Below are 11,225 nucleotides of genomic sequence, written 5' to 3'. Positions count from 1 at the left end.
AAAACACGTTTTGCTTGACTTCTCATTATAATTGTGCTGATTCTAGATAGGAAGAGCTGCAAACACTGAAGGGCCAAGAGAAACTGAATTCAGCAGGCACTGGAATTAGGCCACCTTTGTGGAGGACATCCCAGAGTCAGAGGCAAGGATCTTAGAAATAGAATATTTTACCTCATTTTTGAACACAATATTTTAAGATTACATCTTACATCACAGATAAAACAATCTGATGCAATAATTTTAACAGCCAACATTCACTGAAACTTTATGTCAGGCATTAGGTCACATTCATTACATGAATTACCTGATTTAAATCACAGAACTATTGTATGTTTATGATGCAAGAATTGAGATAAAGAAACTGAGGCATACAGAGATTAATGGCACAGGTAGGATTTGAAATTAGGTAGCCTGATCCATGACCTATGACTTTCACTATGAATGCTGAAATGTCTTTACTTCACAGAAAAAGGGTTAAATTATGGGTATTTAATTTTTTTAACTAGTTTTTTTTTTTTTAAATCAGTCATGGGGCTTGAACTCAGGGCCTGAGCACTGTCCATGAGCTTTTCTGCTTAAAGCTAGTGCTCTACCACTTTGAACAAAAGCTTTACTTCTAGTTTTCTGGTGATTAATTGGAGAGAAAGTCTTAAGGACTTTTCTATCCAGACTAGCTTTGAACTGTAATCCTTAGATCTCAGCCTCTTAAGTAACCAGTATTACATGCGTGAGCTATCAGCACCCGTTTAAATTACGATGCTTTGCGACGATTAAATTCTCTTGAGAAAGAGCTAGTGCCAAAAGCTGTCTATCAGGCTTCATCTTTATGTGAAAATTAGATTTCACGTACTTCTGGAGAAATCTGACTTCCTCTCAAAATGAGAAGAATTTTCAAAGACCAAACATGATAATGAAGCCAGGTGCGATAAATCCTGGCTACTCAAGAAGCTGAGATTTGAGGATCACTGTTGGAAGCCATCGTGTTAAGTCTGTGAGACTTTCCACCAAAAAGCCTGAAATGAACTGTGGCTCAAGTGGTAGAGTGCTAGCCTGGAGCAAAAAAACTCTTAAGGTCAGCACCCAGGCCCTAGGTTCAGCACAAAAACAAAGAAAGAAAATCACCATCACCAATAACAAATGATAATCAGTTGTTAAAACTGACCTTTGTAATTGTCTATCTAGAACTTGGGGTTCTATAATACTAATTAAATAATGTTATAACATGTGGTTTCAAAATAGGTACTAACAGAGCAAATAAAGGCAAAAGTTATATACAAGTTACCACAACCTAAACTCAGGATATCCTTCATGTGAAGATTTGTTTTAGTATTTGCAGTGAGGAGAGGATCTAAATCACATCTAAACAACAACAAAATGTGCTAGAGGGAATGTCCAATGTCCAGAAAAAAAATGTGAACAAATGAGTAACCCATGAGTTAGAGCTGAAATGAGTAAAGTAACAGTTGTGGCTGGTAGTTAGAGAAGAGAGAGCATATTCTACCCCAAAGCTGTGCTGTAGCGGGTAGGAGGAGGGGAGCATAGCTAATGAATGAACAGATCAACAATGTCTTCTAAAGAACAAAAGGAAATGTTTGCTAGGAGTAAACACTAAAAATAGAACTGCTGCTGGTTGATTTCCCAGAAGTCAGTCATGTTGTTTCTCAGTGAACCCTTTGGGCAACATCATTTAAGGATTATCTTTTTTCAAATAAGAAAGGCAAAAGATCTAAAAAATTCAAAAGCTCAATTTGTAGCCAATGACTAATTTCTCAAGACAAAGGATTCCTCAGTCAGCTGCCCAGTGCATCTGAATATCTACAAAGAAGGCATATGAGAAGCCTTGCCAGCTCCCCACATAGCAGTAAGGCTGCTCCACAATTCTCTATGTCTTCCATAATAAAGAATCCTAAAAACTATTTCATATCGCTCTCAATACCATCAGGACACATTGAAAACAGTAGCTTCTGAGCCATGAGAGCTGTTGATGCCAATATATCACCTAGAAAAACCTGAGTATTGCAACCCCCCCTCCCAAATAATCCAATTAACAAATCATTTTACTGGTAATTCTTCAAAGTGTTTTAGAGCATTTTGCTGCTAGCAATGTTTTGATTATAAAGCCTAGAAAACAATGTGCACTTTATATTTGCTTGGTTACACATTCTTGAGGGAATAAAGTTGTCTAAGTAGGTGGTTTTTCTTTGAAACTATTCCATCATAGACTTACAACAAATGACTTGTCATACAAATTAACTTCTGAATTCATATATTGTATTGAGAGAAGGAACAAAATGATACAACTGAAGTAAAGTGTGCTATGATGATGATTATTATTATTACTATTATTTTGGTCTTTTCTTTTTTGGTACTGGGGATCGAGCCCAGGACGTTGTACTTGCTAGGCCAGTGCTTTGCCACTGAGTTACACCCTAGTCCTATGATTTTGTTTTTTTTTTTTTAATTAGGCAGTAATGGGGTTTGAATTCAGGGCCTCACACTTGCTCAGCTTGTTTTTCCAACTGGTGCTCTACCACTTGAGCCATACTTCCAGCCCGTTTGGAGATGGGTTTAGGGAAATTTTCTGCCTATGCTAGCCTTGAATAACAATCCTCTAGATCTCAATCTCTTGGGTAGCTAGGATTATAGGTGCCAGGCTTACTTTTACAGTTTTTAAAGGCTAAAGTATGACTAGTTATTAGCCTAATTAAGAAAACACTTTTTTTTAGTGGCCATAACTATCATTTTCATGATAGCAAATGCCAGTACAAAGGTAAGGCAACTGCTGAAATCAATTGTGCATTGTGTTCAGGAAAAAGTACAGCCCTCAAGAGAACTGACCCTGGGTCAGCTAAGGCAATCTACTATTCACAGCAGTCATTCCATAGCCTAATCTGTCTGATCTACCCTTAAATCAGGGTTAATGGAGAAGTGTATTTAGCAAGGCAAGGCATTTAAACTGGCCACTATCTATTAGACTTTGCCACACACAGATGGCAAAAAGGCTCTAATTTTCTCTTCCCATGCATCTAGTGATTACTGGAAATAACAATAGTAAAGTAGGTATGAATAACACTGTGCTGACTCCCTTGCTAATCTTCACTGTAGTTTAACCAGTCAGTGTCCCACCTGTAAGTTAAAGGACATGTGAAAAAAACATAATTTAGAGACTTCTTGAATACTGCAGATTAAGTCACAGGCTTGCCTCCAAACTAGTTGTACCTTCCTATGTATTTCCTATTTAAATCACTACTTTTTGGATAACAAATGAAAGGAATGAATTCCACTACTTTCCCAGAAAGCAAGAGCTGCTCAATAAATACTTATAAAACTAACAAGGGCCCATGACCCATTAAAAAAAAAAAGTAATGAACCCACTACCCGATGAATGTAATTGTAACCCCTCTATACATCACCCTGACAATAAAATACAATACAAATTTTTTTAAAGAATTTATTATTGTTGATTTTTACATCATATTTTAAATGACAAGTTTAACAAACAAGTGTTCAAGGAGGGAATCTCTATTTACAATCACTGGGACTTAGTATTTAGAACTTAATCAAAATTAGGCTAAGGGTTTGTATGTCATAGAAACATATTAATTGAAGAAATAAAACATTATGTCTATAGAATCATAGGTTTTTATGTCTATATAGTTATGTTTATATTTCCATTACCATGTCCATAGCTTTGGGTATGCAGTTATTGAGTCCTCGCTCTTGTACTCTTTGGATTTAATAGCCACATATTAAGGATACCATGCGCCTTTTGTTCCTTAGGTCTTGACTTGTCTCCCTCAACATGATTCGCTTAGATTCATCCATTTCCCTGTGAATGCCATTATTTTATCTTGTCTGTTGGCTATGTAGAATTCCATTGTGTATATATACCACATTTTCTGTATCCATTCATCTGCAGTAGGGCATTTGGCTTGTTTCCATCGCCTTAAAATTTTTTTTTGAAAGTGAAAAAAAAAAACCCAAAACAAACAAGGGATGTTTCTTGAGGAATCTTCTAGTTGGAATTGGTGGTTCATACTCGTAATCCTAACACTTGAGAAGCTGAGGCAAGAGGATCCATAATTCAAGGCCAGCCTATCAGACTGTCTCCCAAAACAAAACTAACTGAAAGGGGGAGGGGAACATCATTTGAACATTTCTCTTTTTTCTAATTATTTTAAAAATAATACCTACAAAAATTCTGTAGAAAATTCCTACAGCAAGCAACTAAAGGATGCTCCCAACAGAAAAAAACTCTGCAGGATCACACTGGGTTAGGACATTAGTTAGCATTTATTCTATGTATGCATTCATATCAGCTTGATATGCAGAAAACACAAAATAAAAACAAAAGGAGAAAACAACTGTGTCAAGTTAAAGTCACACACTTTATACTGGATGGTAACAGAGGCTATAAGATTGCTGGTAAGTAGTTCAATGTACCTCAGGACTGTAAGCTATTGATGGTCAAGCTGTACAGAGAACATTGTAACAAGATTCTTCCATGCATGGTACTCTTAGGATGCCATTTAATAACTGAGGAGAAAGAAGTTATCCATTAGGAATGAATACACAAGAGACGAAATTTGAAACACATGAAACAGCTGCTTCTGGTATAGAGAATAGGAAGACCAAGTAGACAACAGAGTGGTTATGGCTGACAGTAGATCTCAGACAAGTTCCACGAAGGTTCTCATTTTTTTTCAGTAGTAAAATGGGAAAAATTTAAGCACCTGTTTACTTCTCTGTGTCCTTAGAATAAAATGAATGAATGAATGAGTGCAAAGCATGCACTCCATGCTGCCTGGTAATGTACACAGTAAGTATTGGCTTCCGGTTTTATTCTTAGCCTGTCCAGTCAGCTTGTCTAAGTCTTAGTGAGTCTGATCATGCTTATCCTTGGCTTCCTTGGAGTATTTTATTCCTTAGTGGTAATGCTGAAGATAAATATTTACCCACATTTCTCTACAATTAATCCCCCACTGTAACCAAAATTCTAAGATGTTCTTTCTATTTTTTTCTTTGGGAATCAAAACTGCTTTAAATTGGTAGTAATCATCAAAAGAAAGCATGAAAAAAACACAGTTCAGATGGCTTCCAATCACCTCTAACAAATCTGTACTCAAAACTCATCGAGCGTAAGTTAGCATTTTTGTTTTGAATGAAAAGTGGCAGGGAAGAGAATCATGGTAACTGGTCTTTTTTCTGTTTTATTTTTAGTTCTGAATCTTAAAGTATTGAATTATATATTAAGATGGCTATAAAAATACTTGAAATCAACAGAGTACAATTTTCCAAGTGCTTTTCTCATATTTCATTTCTTCCACATGCCAGGATAGTTGATAAGAAAATTACTATTGTCCCATTTATGAAGCAGAAAAATGAGATAACTGAAAGAGGTCAAATAACTTGTCACAGTCACAAAGCCAAGGTCACTAAGCCACATATGAGCTTTCTTTCCCTTGTGGTATTGGGGATCACATATATGGCAGGCAAGTGCTCTGCCACTGACTTATACCCCTAATGCTACACAGATGAATTTTATTATCTTTTGGCAGCTTGAATTCCATGTCTTAAGTGATAAGCAGGCACTGTACCTCTGAAGCCATTTTTCTGGCCCTTTGTGCTTCAGTTTTCAGATAGGATCTCATGTTTTTGTCTGGGCTAGCCATGGGCTGTATTCCTCTTACTATGCTCCCCTCCTCGTGTAACTAGGATGACTAGTATGTACTATCATACCTGGCTTGTTTGTTGAGTCTGAGTTCACGGCCAGGGCCAATCACGAACTGTGACCCTTCCAATCTTTGCTTCCAGAATAGATGCGATTACAGATGTGAGCCACCATGACTGGCCCTCAGATAATTCTTAATCTTGGGTTTCTGTCATAATATCAGAGTGTCCCTTGACAGGGTTGGTTTGTTTATAGTCATATAGAATTCAAATATGTAGAGCAGACAAGATGCTCTATTAAGTCTTTTAACAAAATTAACAGATTACTGCTATCATCACATAACTGGAAAATTTTCTGACTGTATGTCCTTTTCACCTTTAATTTTGGAGGAAGGATTGTGATTCTAGTGTTTCCTTTGAATAATTACCTGTTTTTAATTCAAAACTACACTTTATGAATGACCCTACAAAGTCACCATGAATCAGGTTGCTGGGAGGCATGACTGCTGTAGTTTCCAGAACTCCAGAGGCCAGAGATTACTGAGAGCTCAAAACATAAGAAAGCCATGAGACAGAACAGATCTTAGAGATACTATGTCCTAACTGCTGTCTTCCAAATTACCTACTCTGCAGTACAAATACAAGGAAACATGAGTGAAACTCAACTTTGGAGTGATGACACAGTAGCCATATTGATCTAGTGCATCTACATGTTTGGAAACTGGAAGTTCCTGCCAACACATTAACATGCTTTTGTGACAAGCTCAAACAAGCTTTTCTGGTCTCCAGATCTGCAAACTGTCACAACACAGAACTCCAACGCTGAGCTCCTTTTTCTTAAAACCAATCTATGGCAAATTTTTCATGCACTATATGCTCCTTAGTTAAGTCAGAAGTATTACTGAATCTGGAAAGTATGAATGATCTTATTCTCCAACATCCACTATAGGTCAGTACTAAAGGTTTGACCTTAAAAACTTACAAATATGTGGCTCTGTGGCCTCAACAGACAAAGTAGTGATCACTGTTTCTAAATGCGAGTATCTAAAAACATTCTTAAGATAGTACATGACATTTGAAAAGATAAATGGACAATGAGATTTTTCAAAGACAATCTCATGAAGAGATGAGCAAGCCAAGGACATTCTAGCATACCACTCATTGAGATAACCACATTTTGTGCTCATGAATGTGGGTCCACAAAACTTTAAGAATTGAATATAGCAACTGGAAAAAGAAAAGGGGAGGAGAGGAGTGAATGCAGGATAGATGTGCAGTTTAGTTATGAGTCAGAGTACTAAAATGTCATAGTACCAAGAAATTTTTTCCAAGCTAAAGTGACCACCTCAAAGGATAAAAAAAAAAAAAAGTTAAATTGCTGGGCACCAGCAGTTCATGACCATAATCCTAGCTACTCAGAAAGCTGAGATCTAAGGATTGCTGTTCAATGCTAGCCAAGGTGGGAAAGTCTGTGAAACTCCTGTCTGAAATAATTAACCACAAAGCTGAAAGTGGTGCTGCTGTGGCTTACATGGCACAGTACTGTCTTGAGCATTTTTTTTTTTGAACTCAGGGCCTGAGTACTGTCCTTGGGCTTTCTCAAGGCTAGAGCTCTACCACTTGAACCACAGTACCATTTCTGGCTGTTTCTATATATATGTGGTACCCAGGAATCAAACCTGAGTCTTCGTGCATGCTAGGCAAGCACTCTACCACTAGGCCAAATTTCCTTGAGCATTTTTGCTCAAAAATATTCAAGGACAGTACCCAGGCCCTGAGTTCAGGCCCCAAAATCAGCACACACACACACACACGCACACACACACACACACATTAATCTTAATGAGAACCTGAAAAGTTACAGAGAGCTTCACTATACATACAAGATATGAAATTTAGTATGGTTATAGGAGTATACCTGAGAAAATTTTCATTGAGAACAAAGAAGTTGGGCATTGGTGGCTCAGACGTGTAATTCTAGCTATTCAGAAGGTTAAGATCTGAGCACTGAAGTTCAAAGCCAGGCCAGGAAGGAAAGTCTATGATGCTCTTATTTCTAATCAACAACCAAACAGCCAGAAGCGGAGCTGTAGCAGAGTGTAGGCCTTGAGTGGAAAAAACTCAGGGAAAGCACTCAGGCCCCCTAATTCAAGCCCCAGGACCAGAGCAAAACAAAAACAAATGAAAACCTCATTAGAAGATCAGTATTCTTATTGGGATTTGCTGGGATTTGAACTTAAGTTTCCTACTTGCTAGCCTGGTGCCCAACTAGTGGAGACATGTAAGCTTTTTGCTGGTTGGAATCTGGTGAATTTTTCTGACTGGTGTTGGCTTTGCATTGTAATCTGGAGATCAGCTTCCTAAATAGAAGAATGAGTCACTGGCACCAACTAAGATCACTAATACTTTAGTTAAGTGTCATATCAAATTGCTCTTCCCCACCTCCACCCTCCTTTGTGTCCAAGATTGGAACTCAAACTTGGTACCTGATGCTTTTGCTCACTGGCTGGTGCTCTACCAATTCCTACCAATTGGTGTGCCTCCAATTCCTATCGTGAAGTTGTTAGAAAGTAATCAAAACTGAGGAAATGGAACCGACTCAGATGCCTCTCAGTAGATGACTGGATCAACAAGATGAGATGTGGTGTTTTATACACAATGGAATTCTAGGCTGCCATCAGAAAGAATGACATTGCCCCATTTGTAAGGAAATGGAAAGACTTGGAAAAAATCATATTAAGTGAAGTAAGCCTAACCCGAAGGAACATAGGCTCAATGGTTTCCCTCATTTATAATAATTAGTACAAACCATGGACTCTCCTAGCAGAGGATTACAATAGCTCAAAACCTAGATACATAAGGCCATATAGGATGAGGCTAAATGAAAGGACCTCCAGGATATGACCTCTTTTATATGGCCTCCAAGAGCCATATAATGTGTGATTGTTGTTCTTAATGTACTATGTTATTTCTCATCTCTTTTGTTGTCCCTTGGTTATTCTCGTATTGTTATAGTATGTTACTTTGTTATCTGGTATGTTGTATATACAATTATTTGCTTATTTGGAATAGAAAAGGGAAGGGGGAAAACAAGATGAGGGGAGGAGGTAGGGGGAAGGAAATGGGGACAAAAATATGAGAAGGGGTATCAATGTATGGGAAGAGATGCACATTCTATCTGGGGAATATAACTGTAACCCTTCTATTAATTACAATTTAAAAAAAAAAGAAACTTTCATTAAAAGTTCTTGAGATTCATTATGGTCTGGGCCTTAGGGACCCTGTAAGCACCTGGAATTCCAGGTATAGGAGTATATGTTACTCTGGAAAAGGTATATAAATCTTAAATCAGATTTTCACTGGGTTTTCAGCTAAAAGAAAATGGGAGCACTGACTATTCTGTAGTCTAGTTGCTCATTTGTGTACAAATGCATACCAGGAACTTACTTATCTAACTGATATCCTACAACTCTAAAATTGAGACCAATTTATATTTTTCTAAATTACTTAAGAAATAGTTCAAAAAAACAGAAACTAAAGTTATCCTAATTAAAGGAACTGTCAAGCCACAGAATATACACTCTTGGAAGTTCCCCCATCAGAAATGATTTTTAGAACCCAGTGTTGACTGTAAAAGTAATTTGTAAAAAGGAAGTTTAGATTATTCTGGAAATGGCTATCTATAGATTTATCTGTTTGAATAGATTCCTATCCTATTTTCATTAATTTGTTCCCTCATTCACTTATGCATTCACTCAGTTATTTAAATTAACAAAAGCATTTTTGAGGCCTGGGATTGAATCCAGGACTCTGAGAACTAAGCACATACTTGAGAACTTCACTACACCAGCCCTGTTTTTAAAAGGGGTTTGCATCAGAATGAAAAGTGAAAAAGCTGAAAGAACAAACAAATTCTGAGACAAAAGTGACAGCAACACCTAGGAAACAAATAGCTATTGCTTAGATTAATAATTACAGGCTACTCTCAAGGCAGAGCAGGCTGGACAACCAGAAACTTATCCAACATACTCTAGGAAGGCAAAATGGATGAGTTGTTCTTAACTCTTTCTCATTCAACTATTTACTCATTCAAGTAAGTACTGCTAACTATTGCTAAGGTTAAAAATTAGCAAGTTTTGTAATCCTAGCTATTGGAGGCTGAGATCTGAGGATTGTGTTTCAAAGCCAGCCCAGACAGGAAAGTTCCTGAGACTTATATGCAATTAACCATCAAGGAAATGGAGGTTTGGCTCAAATGGCAGCGTGCCAGGCCTGAGCAAAAAGCTAAGCGAGAGTGACCGGTCCCCATACTAGTATATACACCCAAATAAGATAAATAAGCCAGACACTGGTGGCTCATACCTGTTACTCTAGCTACTCAGGAGGCTACGATCTGAGGATCCCAGTTCAAAGCCAGCCCAGGCATGAAAGACCACGAGACACTTATCTCCAATTAACTATCAGGAAAGCAGAGGTCGAGCTGTGGCTCAAAGTGGTAGAGTCCTCGCCTTGAGTAATAGAGCTCAGGGACAGCACCAGGCCCTGAGTCCAAGCCCCCAAAAAAAGACAACCTAATTAAAAATCAGTATAAAAAAGATCACAGAAGGGGCCAGGAGTTTGACCTAGTGGTAGAGTGCTTGTCTGGTATGCACAAAGGCCCAGTTTGATTCCTTAGTACCACATACATAGAAAACGCTGGAAGTGGTACTGTGGCTCAAGTGGCAGAGTATTAGCCTTGAGAAAGCCCAAGGACAGTGCTCAGGCCCTGACGTCTATCCCCAGGACTGATAAAAAAAAAAAAAAAAAAAAGCCCAGAAGACTTTTTTTAAGGGAGATATACAAATAAACAATTAGCACAAGAAAAGTTTCCCAGCATTAGCAACAAAATGCAAATCCAAACCACAATGAGATGTACCTTCATACCCACTATGACTACAATTACTAAGTGAGATAACAAGTACGAACAAGGATATGAAGAAATTGGAACCCTCATATACTGCTGGTGGTAATGTTAAGTGATACAGCCATTTTGGCAGAAGATTTCCTTCTTAGGTGGTGAAAATTCGTGATAGTTGCATGTGTCTATAAATATATGACCAAATGGGTGAATTTTATGGTATATGAATTGTGTAGTTCAATAAAGCTGCTTATGTATGCTGAGGATAAAAAAAATTAGCAAGTTCATGAGGTTCAGATCAGAATAGTTTGGGCCTAGTTAAGTGAACTTCATTACAAACTTGGAAATAAATGTGTGTGTGCTTGATGATATGGCTCGAGGACTTGAGATAAGTATACTTTACCCTTTCAGTAATAAATAGTTTCAATCCACTGCACACACTTATCTTTTCCCTGGAAAATTCTCCGCATGGATATATTATCTATGATTTTAATTGGAGGGTAGTAAAGGGAGGTGTTGTTACAAAGTATATATTATTAGAAAAGGAGAAAGGGTCTGACAAGGATGAAAAAAATCACTGAACTTAACAAGGTATTAACAACCAGAAGAGGTAAATGATAGCGCTTACCTGTGAGGCTTATACCAAATTCCTATGGAG

The 11,225-nt window shown here is 37.6% G+C and overlaps 1 protein-coding gene across 2 annotated transcripts in view; it reads right to left on the bottom strand.

Annotated features, from left to right (window-relative positions):
* Positions 1-11,225, bottom strand: part of Nln (neurolysin) — an 84,815-nt gene that overhangs the window by 17,506 nt on the left and 56,084 nt on the right. The gene's annotated exons all lie outside the window — the stretch shown is intronic.

This window comes from Megascapheus bottae, chromosome 4, assembly GCF_031878675.1.
Source record: "Megascapheus bottae isolate mThoBot1 chromosome 4, mThoBot2.hap1, whole genome shotgun sequence".
In the NCBI taxonomy this organism is placed as follows: Eukaryota; Metazoa; Chordata; class Mammalia; order Rodentia; family Geomyidae; genus Megascapheus; species Megascapheus bottae.
The sequence above is the reverse complement of the archived record's forward strand: the minus strand, read 5'-3'. Positions and strand labels throughout refer to the sequence as shown.